Source organism: Kogia breviceps, chromosome 2 (genome assembly GCF_026419965.1).
Source record: "Kogia breviceps isolate mKogBre1 chromosome 2, mKogBre1 haplotype 1, whole genome shotgun sequence".
Taxonomy (NCBI): domain Eukaryota; kingdom Metazoa; phylum Chordata; class Mammalia; order Artiodactyla; family Physeteridae; genus Kogia; species Kogia breviceps.
Window position 1 is genome coordinate 29,178,983 of NC_081311.1, and position 24,357 is coordinate 29,203,339.

Here is a 24,357-nt window from a genome sequence, read left to right on the forward strand (position 1 = left end):
CGCCTGACCCTTTAGCCTCATTTGTTCACAAGTGTTATAAATTTTACTGCCACAACTTATAGGGTCAGATAATTTCCCATTTTGTCCTCCACCCTTAGCTCTCCTGGAAGGCTGGAGGCTGTTTTGCCTTTTGAGTAAATGGAAATATTTGTCTCAATGGCTTTTAGTGGGTGGGTAAGATTAACCTTTAGCCTCCACATGGACACAGGTTGTGTGGCAAAGAAGGCAGTTTGGGCCAAGACTCACTGGGCGCTGGCAGGGGCCGAAGAACGAACATTATTTAGATGATTCTGCCAAAAAGTGATAGGATGTCAAGGTTAGAAGAAAGCTTAGATCTAGATCATTCATTCATTCAACAAATATTTATTGAGTGCTAGCATTTTGCTTGGTGCTGGGGTCACAGCAGTAAAAGACAAAGTAAGTCCCTGCCCTCAAGAAACTTATGTCTAGTGATGCAGCTACTTGGAAACCATGTCTATAGTCCGGTGCCTTTATTATATAGACAATGAAACCAGGATCAGAGCAGGAAAATAAATTGCCTAAGGTCAGATGGCTTGTTAGTGACAAAGCCATGACTGAAAACAAGGTTTGACAGTCATTCCCAGGCTTTTTCTACTTCCTATTTCCTGTCCTCCTTAAAGGTTTTTATCTGCCTTCATCTTCCACAATGATCCATCCTAAACCATCCTTCTCCTGAAGTCAACCTTACTGAGGTTGCTTGAACTTGACTATCAATTGAGTGTCCTATCTTAAAGGATTGAGAAATTTGTCTCATATTTATAGAGAAACTTCCCTCCTTTATTTCCACTTTACATTCCTTCTTCCCTGTAAGTTACATTCAAAGGCAATCGTTCTATTCTATAAATGGGTTAAACTCTTGTTTAAATGGGTCATTTTCACAGAAGAGTACATACTGTATGATTTCACTTATATGAAATTCTAAAAAAGAAATTCTATTTATATTAAATTCTAGAAGACTGCAGAAAAGAGAAGCATATCAATAGTTACCTAGTGTCAGTTGTGGGAATTTACTGCAAAGAGGCACAACAGAACTTTTGGGGGTGATGGAAATGTTCTATCTCTTTAATGTGGTCATGGCCACACGGGTGTATACATTTGTCAAACTTATCAGACTATAAGTTTAAGATAGATTGTTTTATTGTTTGTAGATTATACATCAATTTTTGGAAAAGGGGACTTTTTGAAGCAGGCTTGTCTCTCTGCAAAGAGGCAGATAGGATCTGCCCAGAGTAGAGGCTCAGGACTTAAAATGCAATGACTTAACTAGTATGAGTGATTCTACCCACGGAAAAAGTGAGACTGGAAGGGTGACTCTGCTCTTTGCTCATTTGGTCTCATTTGCCATGTGCCTGTCATAGTATAAGCGTTTTGCTGCAGTGGGTGTGATCTTGGTGTTTCAAGGAACTTGCTAGGCTGACTAACAGAGATGTAAAGACTTGAGGCATGTTAAGTATGGGCATATCTATTCTATTTTATGACTGAATTGAGGGCTTTCCAAAGCCAAATTTTTATTATACATACATGATTTTCACCACGTGAGCTGCGTTGAAAACAATTATCTGCTTTTTTTTTTTGTCCAGAAGTGCCATCTTCTAGTAATCTGCCAAATGACCAACACAAAGGGAAAGGGAAGAAGCACCCATTATACATTCTCAGGGCCATTTAGAAAACATGGAGCTACTCCTTTGGCTACATACGTGCGGATCCACAAGAGAGGTGGTATGGGTGACATCAAGGGAATGGGCACTGTTCAAAAAGGAATGCCCCATAAGTGTCCCCATGGCAAATCTGGAATAGTTTACAGTGTTAGCCAGCATGCTGTTGGCATTGCTGTAAACAAACAAGTTAAGGACAAGATTCTTTCCAAGAGAATTAATGTACATATTGAACATATTAAGCACTTTAAGAGGCAAGGCAGCTTCCTGAAATGTGTGAAAGAAAATGATCAGAAAAAGAAGGGAGCCAAAGAGAGAGGTACCTGGGTTCAACTAAAGCTCCACCCAGAGAAGCACACTTGTGAGGGGCTTGAGCTGCTGGAACCTATTCTCTATGAATTTACTGCTTAATAGGACTTAAAAAAAAACAGACAAAAAAACCCACAAACCTATTCCATGAAAAAAAATCAACTCCAATATTTGTTCTCAGCTTGCTTGGGGTAGAGGACAGAAACTGAATTCTAGGTTCATCATGGTATAATTCCCCTCCCCTTGGGGTATTTGACAGGAGATTTTCCTGGGATCTTGAACCAGCTTGTCAACCTGCAAATAAGCCTGGCCCTTTCCGTGTATCCAAATATGACGTCTGTGTGCACGTGCAAGCGTCCGCTTACGGTTGGCGGCCTTGTCTCTCCTATGAACTTGGAATCACTTCCAAGCTCCTGGAAGTGAGAATTTATGTTCATGTTTATAATAACATGAATATGTACAATGGTCTCTGTGGTTACCTGATAAGTACTTGTGGACCATTTGATTTCCTCTGCTCAAATTGCAATTTAATGTTGAAAGGGTTCAGTGAAAAACACTTGATGTGCAAATCTCCCCACAGAAGCACCACAGAGCAAGTGAAAGCATCCCAGGGGGTCTGTGCAATATTTAGTTCACTGAAGTTACCCAGTCCTTCTCCAGCCTCACACTAGCCTCTGAGTGATAAACATACTATTTAGGGGACTGATACATATAGGGCTCAATCCTAACTAACAGTATCTTAGATTTGCTGACACTTGACACAACTCACGGTACTTTCACATGCATTATCCTCATAACCAGACTGGGAGGTGTCTTGGGCGGATATTATCCCCATTTCACTGATGAAAAGTCAAGGCTCAGAGAGGATATGAGATTTGCCAAATGTCATATGGCAAGTCAGCAGAAGAGGTGGAACAAGGACCAAGAGCCATGGACAATCAACGAGATGAGGGACAGAATAGAAAACTTGTAGCATTGTCATAAGAAGATGCATCAGACAAATATATGAGGAAGGAAGCTACAATTTATTGAGTACTTACTATGTGCCAGATAGTGTGAGAGGTGCTTTATATATATCACCACATGCAAGGTCATAGAAAATGTGTGGGGTTGTGATTATGTGGGGGGATGACTCTTTATTGTCTCATTTTACAGAAAAGGAAATTAGGAGTCTAAAAAGATGAGGAATTTGCTCAAAGTACTAGAAGGAAATCCATTCTCCACCAGTTTACAAGAATATCCCACAATGTATAGATGACCAAGCCCTAGTCATTCCTGAACCTCAGCTTCAGTCTCTACTTCTCCTCAGCCTCCGCCCTCACTACCAATCTTCATTTTCACTTCATCTTCAACTTTATTCTCAATTTCAACCTCATCCTTAACTTATTCTTTCCCTCCTCATGATCAGGGAGAATCAGTCTCAACAAATGGTCGTTGAGGATAAGGAATTTCATATTGCCTGAGTAACCCCACCTAGTCTCCAACTTGCCAGCACAATTGCTGACACATCATCTTTCTCACGTCAGTCTGTAGATAATTGTTTTCAAATATTTCTGTGGAATACGTTTGTGTATTTTTTCCTCCATTAATTTATAAGCTCCCTCTGGATAGGAATTATGGCTACATTTTGCTCTCTAGACTAAGAAGCTGGTATAGTTATTTTTGGATTGTGGGAAGTTAATATATATTTGTCCTCAGTAATGACGATTTCTCTCACATTGCATACACAGGTTTTCTTCACTGCTCATTCTCATCTGCTTTTGTGTGGGACCCAGAGGTTTGTCATTTTTTCTTATTTTCATGACACATTATTCACTATTACCATTAGATCGCACTCACTGTATTCATTTATTCATTCAACAAACACTTACTGTGCTAAGTAACAGGAATACAAAAAGAACAAGATACAATCACAGACTTCAAGTCTTGGGGCATCAACTAAGTTTTTCTCATTTTGAAATCATTTTATTTATTTTGGCTCTGTAGTTTTGCAAGTAGTAATTTGAATACAAAGACTAGCCATAATTTTGTAAAAAAAATTGTTGGATTATTCTTGCAAGGACAGGAGAGACAGCAGCTTTTGAGGTCTTAACATGATTCTTTTGAAATGGTCTTTAGCCACAGTATGTCTGAATTTCCTCTTACATTTGTCATACCTTGCATTTCTCTAGGATTCAACCAGATTCTTCACGTTATTTCCTTTTTATGAGAAAGAAGCTTAGGTTAAATAAAAGGGGTCCCCCAAAAGTAATAAGACGCCAAAGAAACATTAGGAACTACTTTACAAAAAAGTGAGATCTTTTCATGATTCATGGTCTTTACCCTGTAAGGAGATTTATTTACTGTCTTGGAATAACCCATGCAAAAATAGTTGCAAGATGTCCACGGTCAGAGAATATCACAGACTGGAGCTATGGAGATTCTAGCCGGATGGAATCTTGGTGAAGGGCTGTGTAGGGACACATGCTGCCCTTTCTTCTTAGTGTGCTGATTTAGTCCTGGGGTAGATCAGTGTGTGAAACAAAAGAAAGGTACAGGGCTCCCTTTCCTAGAAACTTCTGAGTAGGAAGACACTTTGTTACATTTTTTAGAAGACATCCAACTGGATAAACATCATTTTGTTTCTGAGATCATAAAGAATAAATTTCAGAACCTCGTCCCTACACACTGCATCCATCAATCTGTTTGATTATATCGTTACTGTCATAATTTCGATTCTCCAACGTGGTTCACTATGGTGGTTTTGCAGTATAGACGAGAGCAATAAATATTTCAGAAGAATGGGATATATTCTGTGATACAGTGCAGGTAAGAAGTTGGTGAGCATCCTTCATCCAGTACCTTTCCCCTTTCCTACATCTTTATTTTTCTAGGTACTTCCAATCTGAGGAACTTTTATCTCCCTAAACTTGTTTTTCATATGGTTTCTCAATCAAAACCACTCTCACAGGTTAGGTCAAGTTTCCTTACTTTCATCCCTCCCCCACAGGATATAATCCCTTCCTCAGTTCCTCTTGGGAGGAATGCCTTTTCTGCCTTTCCCAATCCTTTCCTTCCTCCAAGGTCCACTTTAGACCCATGTCCTCCATCAAGTCCTCCCTGACAGCTCCTGCCCAGTTCCCTCTTCCTTCTCTGACCTCCAGCTACACAATGGTATGTGATAATAATAGCCTTCACTGGCCCACTGGTTGACAAAGCACTGCACTCACTTGAGATTTTCACATGTCCCTGAGGTTTGTAAGGAGACCTTTCTTGTCCCCTCAGAGAGAATGGAAAACTATCCCAAGGCCATACTGCAAATGGCAAAACTGAGATGTCAGCCCAGGTCCTTAAAGTCCAAAGCTTTTCCACTATAGTCTTTTGTCTCTCACACTTCCATATGCCAACAGTGCCTAGTTCGGAGTGGAGAAAAATTAGTCTCTGTGAGGTGAATGGTCTCCCTGAGAGCTAGAGAAGGGGGGATATCACTAAAGCACTGCAGAATGAATACATGAATTCACTTGTTTGTTATGAGATTTTTTTTTTGAACCAAAGAAAAGAGGTATTAAAAAAAAAATGCTAGCAGAGAAAATCTCCTTTCGCTGGGTGACATTTCATGCCTGTTCATATCGTTATGTCAGACTTTGAAAAACAAAGAGCTGACGCAGTCTCTTTCCTCACTAGGCAGAAGGAAGAGCTGGGTGTTTCCTCAGTAGGAGACACGAATGTGATGATTGAAACATTAGGATTAAGGCTGAGTCACTGGCATTGGGAGGGGGGGGGGGTCAGAGCCTTCCCCAGAGCTTTCAAAGCCAGCAAATGTACTTAGGGCTGTAGTTACACACACCTGTTGGCTGCAGCCAGTGCTGGCATTGTCAGCATCTGGAATGTGGCTCAGGGAAAATCTCCAGCTGTCTTTAGTTCTTTCAAAATAGATTTTCTCCAGATCAAGGCACTAGTATTTTATGTTTTAATAACTTAAAAAGTAATTTAGGATTCATAAGTAGTTGCAAAATGCTACAGAGATTTCCTATGTACACTTCACCCAGCTTCCCCCAATGATAATAACTTACCTAGCCAGAGTTGTTTGTTTTTGATGTAGTATATAGGAACAAATACTTTATCATTATCTATGATGTTTCTAGGGGTTGATAAGCTCAGTTGGGTGGTTCTCACATGGGGTCCCTCATTCAGTGACTATCAGATGACAGCTGAGTCTAGAGCCATCTGAAGGTTTCTTCACTCATGTAAAGCTGGGCTGGTAAAGTATCTCTCCATATGCCCTTTCCCAGCTCCAGCTTCCTAACAGCAGGGTGGTGTCAGGGTAATCAGATTTCTTGTATAGTGGCCAGTTTACTCTAGAGCAGTTGTTCCAGGCGGTCTGGGTAGAAGCTGCAAGGCTTCTTATAATGTAGTCTTGAAAGTCCCAGAACTTACTTCACTTCCATCACTCTCTATGGGTCAAGCGAGTCACTCAGGCCAACCAGATTCAAGGAGAGAGGACTCAGACTCCACATAACAATGGGAGAAGCAGCAAAGAATCGACAGCTACCTTTAATCCATAACTGCCCTGCAGTTTGGTTATTCCTGGGTGGACAAGCATGCTAAGGAAGAGCTCATTAGAAGCGATGTTTATGTCATTAGTAGGGTAAGTCCTTATGTCTGATTGGCCCTGTGAGAATTCTCATCCAGTCACAGGGTCACAGCACCAGTAGGCAGCGTATGCTCAACAAACGTTGTCTGATACAGCAATTGAAACACCTTCTCAACCCATACATAGTAAGTGGAAATAAACAGGGAAGTGGACTTTAGGGTCAGCCCTGGAATTGGCCTTGTACTGCTGCAGCTTCCATTCTCCAAATAGGCTGGAATCCATCACGTATTTTTTGCTCTATTTGTGTCTGATACAGAGTAATCCGCCTGGACTAGATAAGGCACTGTGCTAGGTACTATGTGGGTTACCAAGATTATTTACGCCTGGCTTTTGCTCCCAGGAACGTTGATAACAATTCCTCACTACCTTTCTGTTGGGGTCTTATTTTCCTGCCTCAGTGTTAGTAAGCATGGCTAGAAAAATGGTGGGGAGGGGAAACGGTCAGGGGAAGCAATTGCCATGATTGTTGTGATCGTTAAAACAGGTTACTCCATGAGGAGATCAGTAGCAGCTTGCTGTTTTCTTCCGCCGCGCTACACGGCTTGCATGATCTTAGTTCCCCGAACCCAGGCCCTCAGCAGTGAAAGCGCCGAGTCCTAACCACTGGACCAGCAGGGACTTCTCAGCAGCTTGCTTCTTGACAGCAGCGTCTATGGGAGGGAAACATCCTTCCGGTTCTCTCTTAGGCGAAGAGCAGGGGATAGGGATTGGCATGTTGGATCTCAATTCTTTTTTTTCCCCCCTTAAAAATGTACCCTCATCCGTGCGCAGATGTCAAATCATCCGGGGAACAATTCTTTGAGCACGCATTGTCTGTGTGAAAAGAAAAACTTCACCGAGGAGTGGGGACCATCCAGCTTACGGTGGGTGGAGTTGGGGAAGTCTTGAGTAGGAGGCACAATGTGCTGCAACGGAAGCTGAAGGGAGGAGAGAGCTAAGAATGAACCCTGCTGCTTGAACTAAGGGAGAGGCGCAAACTGAACAACTTCACTGGCTTGTGTATTGAATATGCTTCCTGTGATCCTCTTCCTCAGATTAAGGTTCCAGCCCTGGGGCTTGCGGGGAGGAAATTCAGTGGAGAGGAAATTAGGTGGGAAAATGGGTGTGCCTGACCATAGCAGAACTGAGTGAAAGGGCGCCACCTGGAGACCTTTTCTGGTGGTGGGAGCAGAAAAGAGGAAACGGGTGCGTCTGGGAAGCAGTCTCAGTCTGAAGAGAGGAAGAAGGTTTTCGCCTGAAAGTGCCGTATAAACGGTGTCAGAATAGTGGCGTTCTGGGTTTGTAGAATGAGCTGGAAGACAACTGTCCATGTCTGAACCCTGAAGACTGTTATTAAGTGGAAGGGGAAAGGCGGCCTTAAGCATGAGGATGGAGGAAGGGGAGAAGACATTAGACAAATCCCAGGAGTTGGGCTCTTGGGAAGCCCCCTTGGCTGTGGTATTGCCAGTTCTCTGAATGTGCCACGCTCTTTCATACCTCTGGGCCTTTGCCCATGCTGTCTTTTCTGCCAGGAGTACTCTCCCCTCTTCTTGGGCCTGGATGATATGAGGTTTTAAGATGCAGTGGAGGGGCTTCCCTGGTGGCGCAGTGCTTAAGAATCTGCCTGCCAATGCAGGGGACATGGTTTCGAGCACTGGCCTGGGAAGATACCACATGCCGTGAAGCAACTGAGCCCGTGCACCACAACTACTGAGCCTGCGCTCTGGAGCCCACAAACCACAACTACTGAAGCCTGCGCGCCTAGAGCTCATGCTCCACAATGAGAAGCCGGCGCACTGCAACAAAGAGTAGCCCCCTGCTCGCCGCAACTAGAGAAAGCCCGTGCACAGCAACGAAGACCCAACACAGACAAAAGAAAAAAGATTCAGTGGAAGCTTCAGAACCTTCGGGAGTCCTTTACTGATGATTCTCAGTTTGAATTAGGGCCCCCTTTTCTGTGTCCCTTGTAATTTGGGGCTCCCATTGGACATGAGCTCCATTAAGGTAGAGATTGTGTCTGTCTAGCTCACTGTAACATTCCTAGTGCCTAAAACTTGTAAATTGTTAATAAATATTGACTGAATGAGATATCTCTGTTGTAGCACTTATCATAGGTATGAAAATTGTGTAGACTTCTCCGTCTTTCCCACCAGACTTTAACTTCCTGAAGGCAGGGACCATGGCCTACTCATCTTGGTATCCCCAGCACAGTAGCTCAGAGCCTGGGAGGGAAATAGAGGATGGTTTATCAATACTTGTTGAATGAATATAAAAGGGGGCAGTCTGGGGGTACATGTAAGCTAGTCAGCTAGTTAGTGATTCTAAGTTCTGGCTCACAGTAAGATCACCAGGGGAGCATTAAAAATACTGCTGCCTAGGCTTCATACCAGACCAATCCAAACAGAATCTCCTGGGTCCAGGCATCGGTATTTTTAAAAAGCTTCATAGGTGAATTAATATTGGGAACCTCTGGTCTAGGCTCTAAGGGAATGTCAGAATCTAAGGCAGCCAAGAGAACATTCCAGAAGAGAGCCCCTTTCTGCTGGAAAGGGAAGGGTTTTAGTTCTCTTCCAAAACTGGGTAGGTACTAGAACAGAAGAGAATAAAGAAGCCTAGATTCTATCCTAACACTCAGTGGGTTCTCTATAGGAGAAGAACTGAGGTAGCCAAATGAGCTCTGCTTTTAAGAAATTAGGGCATTTCCAAGGATAATCTTTACCAGAATTCCCAGGGCCAGCAGAATCAGTATTACCTGGGAGCTTATTAGAAATGAAGATTCTCTAGACCCCACCCTCCCAGACCTATGAATCAGAATTGGTATTTGTACAAGATCTCCAGGGAATTTATATGCACACTGAAGTTTAAGAAGCATTGTTCTGAAGTAGTTGCTCCCAAAGTGTGGTTGGGGTACCAGCATCATCTGGGGTAAGGGATGGGGTGGAGTCGGGGGGCTTGTGGTTATCACACTTTAGTTTGCATCAGAATGACCTAAAGGGTTTGAAAATCTCATATTGCTGGGACAATTTCCAGTCCAAATGGAAAATGGTAAACCCATAAACCCCCTCATTCAGTAGGTCTCGGGTGGGGTATGAGAATTTGCATTTCTAACAATCAACATCATCCCAGGTGATGTTGATAGTGCTGGTCTGGGGACCACACCTTTGGTTATTACAAATAAGCCTGCTATGACCATTCACGTACAAGTCTTTGTATGGACATATGCTTTCATTTATTTGGGGTACATATCTAGGAGCAAAATTGCTGGATCATGCGAGAGTTATGTTTTAATTTTAAAGAAATTACCAAACTATTTTCCAAAGTGTGGTTGGACCATTTTACATTCCCACCAACAGTGGACAAAAGTTCTAGTTCCTCCACATTTTCACCAACCCTTGGTATCATCTGTGTTTCAATTTTAACTATTCTAATAGATACATGGTAGTATTTCATTGTGGTTTTAATGTGCATTTCCTTAATGTCTAGTGAAGTTGAGCATCTTTTCACGTGCTTATTTGTCATCTACATGTCCTTGTGGTGAAGTGTCTGTTCAGATCTTTTGCCATTTTCTTGTTGGATGGGTTAATCGTTTATTATTGGGTTTTTTCTTATTACTAAGTTTTGAGAGTTCTTTATTCTGGATATAAGACTTTTATTACATACATGATTTGCAAATATTTCCTTTCAATTATCATTGCCTTTTCATTCTCTTAGTAGCATCTTTCAAAGAGCAGAAGTTTTAAATTTTGATAAAGTCCAATTTATCAATTTGGTTTTTTATAGAATGTGCTTTTGGGGTTGTATCTAAGAAATCTTTACCTAACCCAGGTCACAAAGGTTTTCTCCTATGTTTTCTTCTATAAATTTTATAGTTTTAGGTCTTACATTTAAAGCTATGGTCCATTTTTCGTATACAGATCTCCAATTTTGTCATAATCATTTGTTGAAAACACAATCTATGTCTTTAATCTCTCAACATCGCTTTGTAGTTTGCAGAGTATAGTTCTTTCATACCTGTTGTCAGATTTATACCTAAGCATTTTATATCTTTTAATACTCTTGTAAATAGTATTGTTTATTTAAATTTTAATTTCTGATTGCTCAGGCCAGTATGTGGAAATACCATTAATTTTTGCGTATTGATCTGGCATCATGCAACCTTGCTAATAAACTCAGTAGTCCTAGTAGTCCATACCACATTGTCTTTTCTATATTTCTTTAAATATTCTGGAGCTTTGTTCTAGGATTTTGTTAAATCACTTAGGAAGAGCTTAATGCTTTTGGGTCTTGTTTTTAAGATTTGTTAGGTAGGACTGGGGCAGTGTTCAGCCTAGGACTAATTAGTCTTTACTACAGAGCAGTATCCTTCTGTGTACTCTTATCCCCCGAGCCATGAATCTTGACGTTTTCAAGTCTGGCTGATGAGAACAGACACTCTTCTTAGCCCTATGTGAGTGCCAGTCCATTACCTCTAACTTTTTTAGATGATTCTCTGGCCTCAGATAGTTTCTTGATATGTATGTGCTGATCAGTCCTCAGCTGAATACTGAAGTGAGAACCTTCTGCAAACGTCTAGAACTTCCTCTTTCTGTGCAGTTCTCTCCTAAGAACTCCAGAAGCCTTAGTCTCCTCAAACTCTCAGCTTTGTTTTTTCAACTCATTGAGCTTGCCTGGCTCTGCCTGGGCACCCTCTCTGTGCTATGGCCTGGAAACTCTCTCAAGGCAGTAATCTGGGGCAATTATAGTGCTTACTTCATTTGTTTCACATCTCTCAGGGATCACTATCCTTCTTTGTCTGATATTCAGTGCCTTTCAAACACCATTGTTTCAGATATTCTGTCAATTTTGGGGGTTGTTTCATGTGGGGGAGTAAATCAGTCCTTAATCATGGCCAATAGTTTGCATTTAAAATTTAAAGCATGATTTTATCCTGAAAAGTATTTATATATTTTATAGAATTAAAAATAATTGGCTTACGTATTTCTCAACGAAAACTATAGTTTTCTTCACCTGAAAACTGTTCCTGACCAAGTGAATTGCCCTTTGCTTTAAAAGGAACCTCACTGCTCACTCCAAGATGTTAGAACAGAGCTGCCTCTGAATATAAACCAAGCTGTATTAAATCACTGTGTGTGTATTTCACAATGACTGGCAAAACACAACTGTAGTTCTAGGTAGAGCCACTTGAACTAGAGCAGCAGCATTAAATCTTCACCTCACTCAAGTATGGACATTCTGTGGTTTGCTTTACAGCTGACATGTCAAAGACATTATGAGGAAGAAGATGAAGAGGAAGAAGATGAAACTCAAAGGTAACATTTATAAACATATGCTCCCTGCTCTTAGATTAAGTGTCCCTGAAGACTTCAACCTAAAGTGAACCTCTGTAAGTCAAAATCCTGATCATGCACATGCTGATGTCTTCTATTTGGATAGCAGTGGGAATTGTTAAGTGATTATGTAAGTGACGATAGTGAAGCACAAGCATTTATTTGAGACTGTTGAATAGGGGGAGGTGCAAAATGTGAAGCAGTAACAAATGAAAACTGCCTGTACACATAGAGGAATGACAGGAATATATTCAGTCATGTATTGAAGTATTAAAATGTAAGTACACTCTAGAAATCATACAGATTCTGAGGCCTGGATTCAAATCCTGTTGGTGACAATTATAGCCGTGTAACCTTAGGGAAGTTGCTTTACCCTTCCTTAGTTCCCACAGTACTACCTAACAGGGCTGTTGCAAGAATTAAATGAAATAATATGTGCAAAGCACCTATAATAGTGCCTGGACACAATGAGCTCAATCTAAATATAGTCGTTGGTACCACCATGAGCTCAATCTAAATATAGTCGTTGGTACCACCATCATCATTTTTTTTTTTTTTCATATTTTGCCCACCATGCCGCTTGCGGGATCTCAGTTCCCTGACCAGGGACTGAACCCGGGCCATGCCAGTGACAGCGCCTAATCCTAACCACTAGGCCACCAGGGAACTCCCATCATTATGATTACTGTTGTTTTGGAAAATTGCATGTGCAAGGGCAGGAAGGAATGTAGAATGTGTAAAGTGCCAACAGGGAAGGTCTCCTTGAGAAGGTGGAATCTGAGCTGGGTTTTGAAATATAGAAAGAACTTATGATGGATATAGGCAGTGATTCTGGGCGTAGGAAACAGAATGAGCCAAAGTTCAAGGAAATAAAAAAGTTGGAGGTGTGAGGAAGTCGAGCTGGCATGTATGGTGTTGTTGGGCAGTAGTGATAAGGCTGGAAGGGAAAAAAGTTACAGGGTTTGGCAACTGTTTAGATGTGGCAAATGAAAAAGGAGGTGTCATGTATAACCCAAATATAAGCTGGACATCACAAGGCTCAGTCTCAAAGCAATGCTGAACTGAAAAACAATCTGGCAACCAGAACTATTTTAAAACAAATTCAAATTTTTCTTGCCGTTTTCTAAGAACACTAAAAAGCATAAATTTTAGGAACAGTTCTTAAACTTTTCCTCACCTGATTCTTACATTTCAGCAGCTCTGGAGCTCCTCACTGTCTTAACCCCTCACTTTCCATTTCTTCTGTTCGGTCTTTTGTTCATTTCCTCCTTTCCTTCTGCCTTTTCAGTCTTGTCTCTGTTTATCCATTCTCCTTATTTTGAATCACAAAGCCTAGGGACCATCCTGGAAAAGGCAGAACTCTACTTAGAGGGCAGGCTTAGCAAAGCTATCAAAGACAATATTCTCTTCATGGTGGGTAGTAGAGAAGTTTATGTTGTGGCAGAGAGGTAATGTACCAATACTCATGTTAATACATTTTTTAAATCAACAAAGATAACACTAACACTTCAAGTCTTGGTGATAGGCTAATGGGGCAATGTATCATTACAGAAATAGGGAAACCAAAGAATAGAACTCAAGATGTTGAGTTGGGAACAGAGCATGTGTTAGAGACACAGCATCATTCCAGAAGTAGGTAGGCAAAAGAAAGCTGGATAAATAGATCAGGAATTACATGGATTTGGACATGATCCTCGAAGAAATGATAGTTGAAGATGTGGGAATGAACGAGAAGAGAAATATAGAGAAAATATAGAGAAAGATGAGAGTCAAGGACAGAACTTTAGAAAATACCTACATTTCAGGATAAGAGTTGACAAGAGGATTCAAGAAAGGAGAGAGTGGTCCTGGTGTCCAGGCCTTACCCAGATGAATTCCATCAGAATCTCTGGAGGTGGAATTCATGCATTAACATTGTCGACACCTTCTCCAGCAATTCCATGCGCAACCAAGGTTGAAAACCATTGTTCTAGTGGTTTATGTGATGATACTTAATGGTTTTTAGGGTGGTGGGGGAAAGCAGTTGTTAAGGAATAAAGTCCTAGTTTATTGGATTTAAAAACCAGAAACTCTAACATTCTCATTTTGCTGAGGAAGCGGGGGCTCAAAGAGATTCATTAATTGTGTGACCTTAAACGAGAAATTTAATGAATTTCTAACCTTGTACCTCTCACTGTCTTAGACACAGACTCCTCTCCCTCATCCTCTCTCACCGACTCCTCCCCACCCCAGCCCAAGTCCTCCACGACCCTTGCCCTGAGACTCCCAAGGCTTTTCAGTCCTTCCAAAGGCTCTCCATTCAGATTTTAGAACACATTTCTGAAAGGCTCAAGTCTCACCTGAGGTCTCTTCAGCAGCAGCAGACTAAACCACACTGTCAGAGGAAAACCCCTTAAAGGCTGTCTCATAACTTTGTGAGCCTGGGGAGAAGGTTAACTTCTAGAAGACAATGGGGTGGCGGGGAGCCTGTATTTTGAGGTGCTGGAGGTGGAGAAGCTCTGACTTCTAGCACAGCCCCGTCCGTGCTGTTTATGAATTGGCGTCAAAGTCTGGGCTGTGGTGGCGGGCCTGCCAGAGCTGATGAGGACACAGCATTTGTGGGAATTCTGTGACTCCAGAAGGCGAAAGGTCAGTTTCTTTTCATTGACAGTGCTCTTGCTGCCCGAGTTATCTCTGGGAATCTTGACTGGTTTCCAGGGTTAGGCTTCACCTCTATTGTTATCTGGAAACACAGGAACAGCCCTGTTGTCGTGCCAGACTGGGTTAGACATTGGACCCCGTTCCCCACGGCACTGTAGTCACGCCCCCCCCCCACCCCCGCCAACGAATGAAGTCCTACCATCTTCCAAAACAGCTGGAAGAGGATTTTTAACGATACACAAACCTGCTCATGTTCCTCTCATACATAAACATTCGGGCTTGATTTGTACTACCGCTGTCTTTCATTTTTTCTCTGGGCTCCACAAGCCCATACCCATGAATATGATCCAACATTGGAATGCACTCTGGAGCTTGAGGACACGCCTGAAATCCCCTGCAAACACTTGTCTTTCACTCATCCTGATACACTGAAAAGATGTGCACATGTAACCCCTGAACTCACACATAACTCCACCAGCCCACAGTCAAACTAAAAGTGGGTTCGAGTTACACATGTGCTTGCTTACACCTCGGCTCAAACACTCCCACCTGAACGTTCATGTATACAGGACCTGTTCATTGCTAGCAGAGCCAACATCTGTGTTCATGGCCACATTGAAAACACACCTTCAGGTTCCTAAGAAGCAAATGGCAATAGAGAAGGGAAACAGGGCAGCTGAAAGAACGGCCCTGCTCCTGTTTCTGTCCTGAAGCAAAGCAACCAGCATCTTTCGGGCTAACTTGGTGCGTGAGGCCCCAGTGTAGACTTTTACAACAGGCCCTGATCTGACTCCAAGGATGAGAGTAGCAATCTCCTTCCCAGCCCCGTCTGCTGGGTTCTTCCAGCTGTCTCCAGGGTAGTTCTCCCTAAATGCAAACTATTAGCATTTCCTGTTAAAACATTTCTAATAAATAAATGAAAACATCATCTTCTCAACCCGAAGCAGGTCTGAAAGCAGCCTAGGAGCTACTCTGAGCTAAGGATGGACATGGACCACCCAGCACCAGCCCACTGGCCCAGGGCCAGTGCTGCTTTTGTTTGAATTCCTGTATGAGTAACTGCTCAAGTTGACGCCAGCCAAACTCAGTGAAATATTATTTTTAATATTAAATAAATAGATGGTGGGGTGTGTTGATCTTTTTTCCCCCCAGTAAATTGCAGCATCACAACATTAGAAACTGGCTCTTGTATCCAGATTTCCTCAGATAGCAGAAGGAAGGTTGACATTCTCTTTGACCTTCCGCATGGAGTACTTACCCCCAGGAGACAGAAAAGTCCCAGTTGGTGTTGACAGGGCCCTATTTGGAGTAAGCTGGGAGTTCAGATGCTAACAAAACTTATATGGGATCATCAACCACTCTTGCTAATTTTTCTAACTTATCTATTCCTTTCACTGCTCTTTATATAAAAGTCAGAAAGCAGAAATGAACAAGAAGCTGCTGAAATCCTACTACCCAGTAAGAGACAATTACTGCTAAATTTTGGTGACTGTTCTTGCTTCTACATATTTATATGTATGTATAACAGTCAATGAATGTTGGTTTTACAAAAATGTACATTGTACATATGTATTTTTTTTACACAGAATTGATCTTGGGCATCTACTTTATGTCAGTAAATACTCTCCTAAAACTCTACTCGTAAGGACTACATAATACCCCATCACATGAACATGCCACAGTATGCTCAACCAGCTTCCCATTGTTGGATATTAAGGTTGTTTCCAAGTTTTTTCTATTATAAACAACACTCCAGGAAAAAAAAAAAATCCTTGTAGCTAAATCTTTGCATACATCCTTAATTATTTTCTTAGGATAAAGTCCCAAAAGTAGAATTCTAAGACTTTAGCTACATATTGTCAAATAGCCCTCTAGAATGATTATACCAATTTACACTGCCACCAGCAGGGAATCAAAATGTTCCCCTGCTTGAACCTCTGCCATGCTGCATATTATTCTTCAAAAACAATCTTTGACAATTTGTTAGGCAAATAACAGAAAGAAAGAAAAGAAAAGAAAAAAGAACCACCAACCAACCTTAAACATTTAACACGAGAGGTGAGCAATACCGAAATTTTGCATGTCTGAATCTTTTCGGTAGCATGTCTTTTGCCATGTTGGGCAGTGAAGGGAAGAGACAGAAGAGGAGCCCCTGGCTGTGATGGCCTTCAGAAAGGCTCAGACAAGCGAGAAGATGCCTTGACATCAGGTACAACTGGAGGAAGTCAATGCTCTGAAGCTCCAAGGTGAGCCAAGAGGAGAGGCTCTCCCACAGGGGTTCCCCTAATGTATTCTCAATGAGATTCATTTATTTGAAGGGAAAAGACACTGAGGTCAAGGAGGTTTGGGGAGCAGTGGGACAAGCCAGGTTAGACCAGTTTCTTCACAGCAGGATTTCTCAGAACGTATAAAATGCTAATGGGTGTGCTGAAGCTCCAAGGGGGAGACATGGTATGCAATGTAACCACAGATCCACCTTCATCTCCCACACCCCACCTCATCTTTTTTTATTTTTCACAAAGCATCTCATGGACCTGGAGCTTGGTGGAATACACTTTAGGAAATGCAGTCTGATGCCGCAGTGGCAAATGGTCTTCACAGAAAAACCAGAGGATGGCAGTTAGGACAAAAATGAAGGGATGGGGAAGAGAGAAAGAAGGAGACGAGAAAAAGCAGGAGAATGGAGGGAAATTAGAAAAAAAGAGGGATAGTAAAGAAACATAAAGGGGAAAGGAAAGGAGAAAGGGAGGCAAAGAGAGGGAGGAAACATTTAAGAGAATGAGGATAAGGAAGTGCGGAGCAGGAAAGTACCACCAGAAAGACCCCTTCTTACTAAAACCACCTCCCCATTGCTTTGAGGAGAGACACAGGAGAGCCTGTGTCTTCTCTGTGCTCATCTCCCCTACAGACACCCAACGCCAGCATGTCACTCTCCACTCCACGCCTGGTTTTCTCTGAAGTGTGACCCATCTCACAGTCCCTTCCTCAAAGGCTAATTACTTAAAATGCAAGAATTCATTTGCAAAGGAAGCTCAAAACAGTGGGCCCCAAGGTAACCCAGAAAAATAAAATAAGAAATTCCAAAAATATTTAATTACTGCATCTCTTATTATTGCGTGTAGCTTCTTGCAGTATAAGACATGACCAAAACTAACCAAACATTCTCTACTCAGCCAGGAAGTCTAGTTGCCTAAAGAGCAGATAAAGGCAAATTGACAGCTTTTAAAGCCCAACAAGGCCTTTCACCCAAAAGGGCCTGCTTTCAAGTAAACTGAAAGCACCAAAGTGGTAAAATAAATTCCTAAAAGCTTAAATGCTGTGCATGTACACAGTGCTAAACCCCTTAGAATTCTACAACAAAAAAGATACTTTACTTAATGGAAGCTGTTTGTTATTTTTTAAAAGTCTCAAGTAACACATGCTAAGATAGAAATAGTATTTTGAAATAAACCCATGGAGTGTTCATCCACATCTGAAACCCCTAGAGTCCTCAGAAATATGGGGTAGAATTTGAAGCAGTTGCATTAAGATTGACACCAGATTTCATTAGAACAGTGATTCCCGGCACCCTTAATCACCATGACTCTGTTTTTGTTTTTTGTTTTGGGGTTTTTTTTAGTATTATTCCCTGAAGTCAGTCACTTATCTCAGTTTTCAGTCTGTATTTATGTCCACAATTGTTCATGGGTTCAATGCTGGACTGTCAGGTTGACCAATAACATCCCCAAATTTTCTGTGATTTCAACAAATGTACTGACTAGCATAATACAGCTTAGGTTAGAGAATGGAGTTGATACTATTCTATCCAAAAGGAAACGACATTTAGTTAACCTATTTAATCCTATCACAGATGAGTTGGCCCTTCATATTATTAAAAATAAGACATAAGCCAATATTACTGACTTTGTAAATGTCCCAGAGGATGAAAATCCTCACATTTGAGATTTTTCTGAAAACCTTCCAGCTTTTAATATTTGCTGCATTTTTTAGAGTTGACTCACCTTAAGCCTCTAAACCAGGGGTGGCCAGTGATGGCACATGTGCTGCTGTTCTCTCATTTTCTGTGCCTGTGGCAGACATCTCTAATTGACCTCTGCAACCATTTCCACAGAGTGGTTTTCTTAATACAGTGTTCCAAGCAACCCATGGGTCAGAGCTGTTGCTGAAGATGAAACCAGCTTGTCTTTCCTGCTCTACCCTGAATCTTAGGTGATTTGTTCATAAGGCAAGGATAGGGGATACAGGCTCAGTATTCCTCTGAGTAGGAAAGCTTGAGATTCCATATTAAAGATAGAAGATGTAGAAATGAGGGGAACCAAGAGATGTAGAATCACATGAAAATAAGATCCGACTTCTCCCCCATCCCCTTGACACCTGATTATAAATAACCTCTCCTCATCCTTTTTGCCTTCCTGTATTCCTCTTCCTAGCACAATTGCAAGGATCAGACAAAAAGGTATTGGAAAGGTTTGTCCATGAATGGATTAGTCTGGGCTGGGGAAACTTCCAAAATGGTCTTGAAATAATACTGATACCACCCTACAGGGCGATAGGGTCAGAGTTTCCTGGTCTCCCAAGTCTCTCTCTCTCACATTATCTCCTTGGAGCTTGACAGCCCTGTGTGAAAGGCCTAAGAGATGTCGTCTTCCCTTTTACTCATGAGGAAAGAGAAGCTTAAAGAAGGTGAGTGATTTTTCAAGGTCATATGGCTGTGAAGGGATGGAATCGGAAAAGGAACTCAGATTTTAAAACTGAATCCAGCGCTTTTTCTGATGCACTTGTGCTACCCACATTGGGGTGTAAGCATGCCAGGATAGGTAGGGCAGGGCCAAGAGATCATTTCAAAGACTTGCTATAGGGAATTCCCTGGCGGTCCAGTGGCTACTCTGTGCTTCCACTGCAGGGGGCAGGGGTTCGATTCCTGGTTGGGGAACTAAGATCCTGCAAGCCTTGGAGCATGGCCAAAAAAAAAAAAAAATTGGTATAAAATGGCACTTTTAGGAAAACATTTTTATATAAAAGAGTAAAGGCACATTATGAAGTAGAATGCAGAATTTGCATGAATTTTTACAATAAAATATAAGATTTCAAAGATACTGGCACACTTTTTCTGGCCATGCCCCCAGGCCTTTGGATGGTGTGCTTTCATTGTTCTCTGCTGTTCTGGTGGAAATGAGTGAGAAGTACTGCTCTTCATCATGTTGCCTCTCACCTTTTCTTTCCTTCCCCTTCTCTTCCTTGTTCTTCTTTGTAATCTTCATTTATTTAGGTGACGATGCCACCCTCAGAGCCCCCCAAAGGCAGCTTGCCTGTGAATCATTTCAGAGGCATGGAGCTGCCATGGTTAGGTTCTGGTGAGGCTCTCTTCCTGGCTTACAAACAGCTGCCTTATCACATGTCCTCACATGGCAGAGAGAGCAAGAGAGGCTTTCTTCCGTCTTTTCTTACAAGGGCACTAATCCCAACGTGGTGCTCCATCCTCACGACCTCTCTGGATGGGTTGATCCAGAGCCTGAACCCTGTCATCAAGGACTCTGATGTCCATAGCACTGCCTTCATACTGAGACTGATATAGTATGTCTGAGACTTTGTGCTTCCTAGTTCACCTCCAGTGAACATGTCTCGTTAGTTGGAATTATGGCATGGACCCATTCCCAAACCAATCACGATGGCCAGTGTGATGGGCTTTACTGATTCACTCAAACCAATCAAAGTTCATTTCAAGAGCTGAAGGGTCAACTCATCCAAATTCCACAGCTGCTTCATAATCTGGGAAAGAAAGGAGTAGAGATAATGGGATGTGACTATGTTGCCCACTATAATTTCCTCTTTAAAACTATCCACTTTAAACTATTGACTGTGTCTGCTACATGGAAAGTTGTAAGTAAAATGAACTGTCTAGCTGACCATCTGCCTGTTTATTATGACCTATAGTGAACACTGTGGGAGAGAGTAATAATGGAATGGGCCCTATGGAAAACACAAAGGGAAACACTGTGAATACTAAGGCCAACACCCCTCTGAACTCTTATGTTGAGGCAACACAAAAGCATTCAAGAAAGGGACAGATGGACTTCCCGGGTGGCGCATTGGTTAAGAATCCGCCTGCCAATGCAGGCGACACGGGTTCGAGCCCTGGTCCGAGAAGATTCCACATGCTGCGGAGCAACTAAGCCTGTGTGCCGCAACTACTGAGCTTGCGCTCTAGAGCCTGCGAGCCACAACTACAGAGCCCGCGTGCCACAACTACTGAAGCCTGCATGCCTAGAGCCCATGCTCTGAAACAAGAGAAGCCACTGCAGTGAGAAGCCCACATACCACAACGAAGACCCAGTGCAGCCAAATAAATAAATTTATTAAAAAAAAAAAAAAGAAAAAAGAAAGAAAGGAACAGAAGTCTCTAATCCGCAAAACTGCATTTGGGGTTCCACTGGGTCCACATTCTACCTGCATCTACTCCCTCCTCCAGGTCTGGGAAGAGCCATCTTCATTCTTCTTCCATATGGAAATTTAAATCACTTTGCAAATGACTTTGGAATATATATAGTTTAAAAGTTGAGAGTCCATTATGCTAAGTGAAATAAGTCAGTCACAAGAGGAAATATATGGTGTAATTACACTTATATGAGGTTCCTAAAGTAGTCAAATTCATAGAGACAGAAAGTAGAACAGTGGTTGCCAGGGCTGGAGGTGGAGCAAATGGGGAGTACTGTTTAATGGGTACAGAGTTTCAGTTTTGCAAGATGAAGAGTTCTGGAGATGGATGGTGGTGATGGTTGCATAACAATGTCAGTGTACTTAATAGGACTGAACTGTATACTTAAAAACGATTACAGTGGTTTATGTGTATTTTACTACAGTTAAAAAAATGTTGAGAATCATTTGTGGGATTTCCTTTTTTTAACCTTACTTTCAGCATAATTTTTTTTAATTTGTATTTTTATTATAAACATCTTACTTGAATAGTCAGCAAAATTTTTTTTTTCCCACCTCAGGCACCTGGACTTTTCTTTTTTTACAGTTAAATTTAGACCTTCTATTGAGCTACTCTAGATTTTTTTCTAGATTCACAATGTTTGTTTTTTTTTCATCTAAAATGTTCCTGGGACTTCCCTGGTAGCACAGTGGTTAAGAATCCGCCTGCCAATGCAGGGGACACCGGTTCGAGCCCTGGTCTGGGAAGATCCCACATGCTGTGGAGCAACCAAGCCCATACACCACAACTACTGAGCCTGTGCTCTAGAGCCCGCGAGCCACATCTACTGAGCCTGCGTGCCACAGCTACTGAAACCCGCGCACCTACAGCCTGTGCTCCACAACAAGAGAAGCCACTGCAATGAGAAGCCCCCACATCACAATGAAGAGTAGCCTCTGCTCTCGCAGCAGCTAAAGAAAGCCTGTGAGCAGCAACGAAGACCCAACGCAGCCAAAGATAAATAAATAAAAATAAATAAATCTATTAAAAAAAACCCTTTCTTTAAAATGTTGCTTTTCATTTTTACCCTCCCGATAATGGAGTTCTTTTGCAGCTCCTTTTTCCTCTCCCAAATGGAGTAACTTTAGTTAACTTTAGTGGCCGTTAGAGTTACCATCATCACACATTTTCTTGGGAGGATGACCATAGCCCAATTGTGTTTTGGGTAGGATTCAGCAAAAGCCAAATTCTGTCACGAACTGGGGCTGCAGTCTGAGTGTCGCATCTTTCCCCAGGTGCTCAACAGTCACCTCCTCTGCCAGGTCCTTTATGAACAAGATTTCACTTGAAGTCCCAGCTTCCCTGAGGTCTGTATATCACCACCATTATATACAGGGACACCCAGAGATGTTAAGTTACTTGTTCAAAGCTTATAGTTAGTGTCCTTGGCTCTAAGCTTTATAATGTCGTTCTTTCTATACTACACTGCTTCCCCCCAGTCTTTTCCCTCTACTCCAGGCATTAGGATATTTCCACACCTGAAATGGGGACTGAAAAAGCCGGCTGGGAAGAACTGGTGGTGGAATCCCTGCAGTGAGAGATGAGTCATCACAGCTTTCTGACTTGCCTCCCACTGTCTCCCTTTCCATCTGCCCAGTTCCTCCTGGTTCCCCCACTTCTCCAGCAGCCATCACCACACCTAAGCCAAAGGGCACACTGATCTTCTCCTTGAGCCAACCTGGGTAAAGGCAAATCCCCTGCTTCCCTTTTTTGAGCAGAAACAAGGATAGCACTTTTCAAAAGTAAAGGAACATTTACTAGGAATGTAAGATAAATTGTAATACATTAGCATATGATAAATGACATGCCCACAGGCTCCGTGACAGTTCTGAGGCGGACGTAAAAGGCCAAAAGGTGGCAGTGACCCAATTTCTGGAAATCCCCAACCCCTGTCCAAAATAGTTGGAATAATCTTCTCACTCATTAGCCTATGAAATTACCCAGTCCATAAAAACTAACCACCCCAAATTTGGGGGCCACTCTCAAGCCTTTTGAGACGGACTAAATTCTGTCTATGGAGCGTGCCGTGCATCTCTCTCAATAAATCTACCTATCACTTTGCCTCTTGCTGAATTCCTTCTGCGCTGAGACATAAAGAACCTGAGCTTCAGTAAGTCCTGAGACCAGGTGTTCAATTTCGATTAAAAGACAGTGAGTGGGTTCGAGTCCCAGCTCACGGGTTCAAGTCCCAATCTGAATTTTGGCTGGGTTCGAATCCCATCTGTGTTGTGTGGTTCCAGAGTTAAGAATGTGTTCAACTTCCAGCAATGCCCATCACTAACAGCTGGGAGACCTCAGGCTAGGTAAACCTTTCCACCCCACCAAGTCCCATCTCCCTCCTATGTAGGGTTTCAGGGCAGACTGAAGAGGTAAATGCACACTGCATTCAACAAACCCTCCCAAAATGTTCTGTTATCAATGACACTATGAGCTGGGTGTAGATACTCCAATTTCACAGATAAGGCAGCCTTTGAACCCAGGTCTGCTGTGGTCAAGGCCCAGGTTCTTTCCATCTCCCCACTGCTGTGACGGTCATGTGAGCACTTGTTCTCATACTGTCTTGCACCGTTACCATACTGTGCATTTGTGGAGGCCAGAACAGCCCTAGGTAAACAACTGTTTGAACTGAATGCATGAATGCCCATGTTAGTAAAAGGAGAGGAAATGATTTGAATTTGAGAGACAGAAAAAGCACTTGTACCAGAGGCTAACAGATTAATTCATTTAGACAGTCAGTCAGTTAGTTAATATTTAATGAGTATTCATAAGATACCTGGCCCTATTCATATAGATTGTACCATTTTGGATGTCTGGAGGGAGTGGGGAAGGCAGGGTGGTGGGATTGGAGGAATGGGAAAGTTGATCTAAAAAAAGTCTGAATTATAAATTTTAACACTATTATTTTCAGATAATTGGAAACCTCAAACTGGGTTAAAAAGTATTAGAGACAGTGAAAACTGATAATATAATATGATTTTTAATAACTATATTAGTAACCATTATGTGAAAACATTCCTGTCCTATTCTATTCCAAAATCCTGGTTGCATGCATACTTTGCATAATTTCTCAAAACTAGTCACTTTATTTATTTATTTTAACATCTTTATTGGAGTATAATTGCTTTACAATGGTGTGTTAGTTTCTGCTTTATATAACAAATGATTCAGTTATACAAAAACTAGTCACTTTAAATTCCAAAGTAGCACCGTGTCCAAGTGAAGGTTTTCATTGGACTGTTGCTATGGGCAGAAAGTACTTGAAAAGAAGATACCACACCTTGGTTAGGAGGTGCAGAGAGCCTTCCAGAGAGCAGGACT

At 42.0% G+C, this 24,357-nt stretch overlaps 1 long non-coding RNA gene across 2 annotated transcripts in view; it reads right to left on the bottom strand.

The window, feature by feature from the left end:
• Nucleotides 1-24,357, bottom strand: part of LOC131751256 (uncharacterized) — a 64,669-nt gene that overhangs the window by 17,055 nt on the left and 23,257 nt on the right. The window contains exons 4-6 of one of the 2 annotated variants that reach the window (XR_010838854.1): nt 14,264-14,646; nt 13,102-13,268; nt 7,431-7,535 (exon numbers count right to left, since the gene is read on the bottom strand). This is a non-coding gene — a long non-coding RNA (uncharacterized lncRNA). Of the gene's footprint in view, nt 1-7,430; nt 7,536-13,101; nt 13,269-14,263; nt 14,647-24,357 lie in introns of those variants that run through there. The other variant, XR_010838853.1, reaches the window with a different exon arrangement.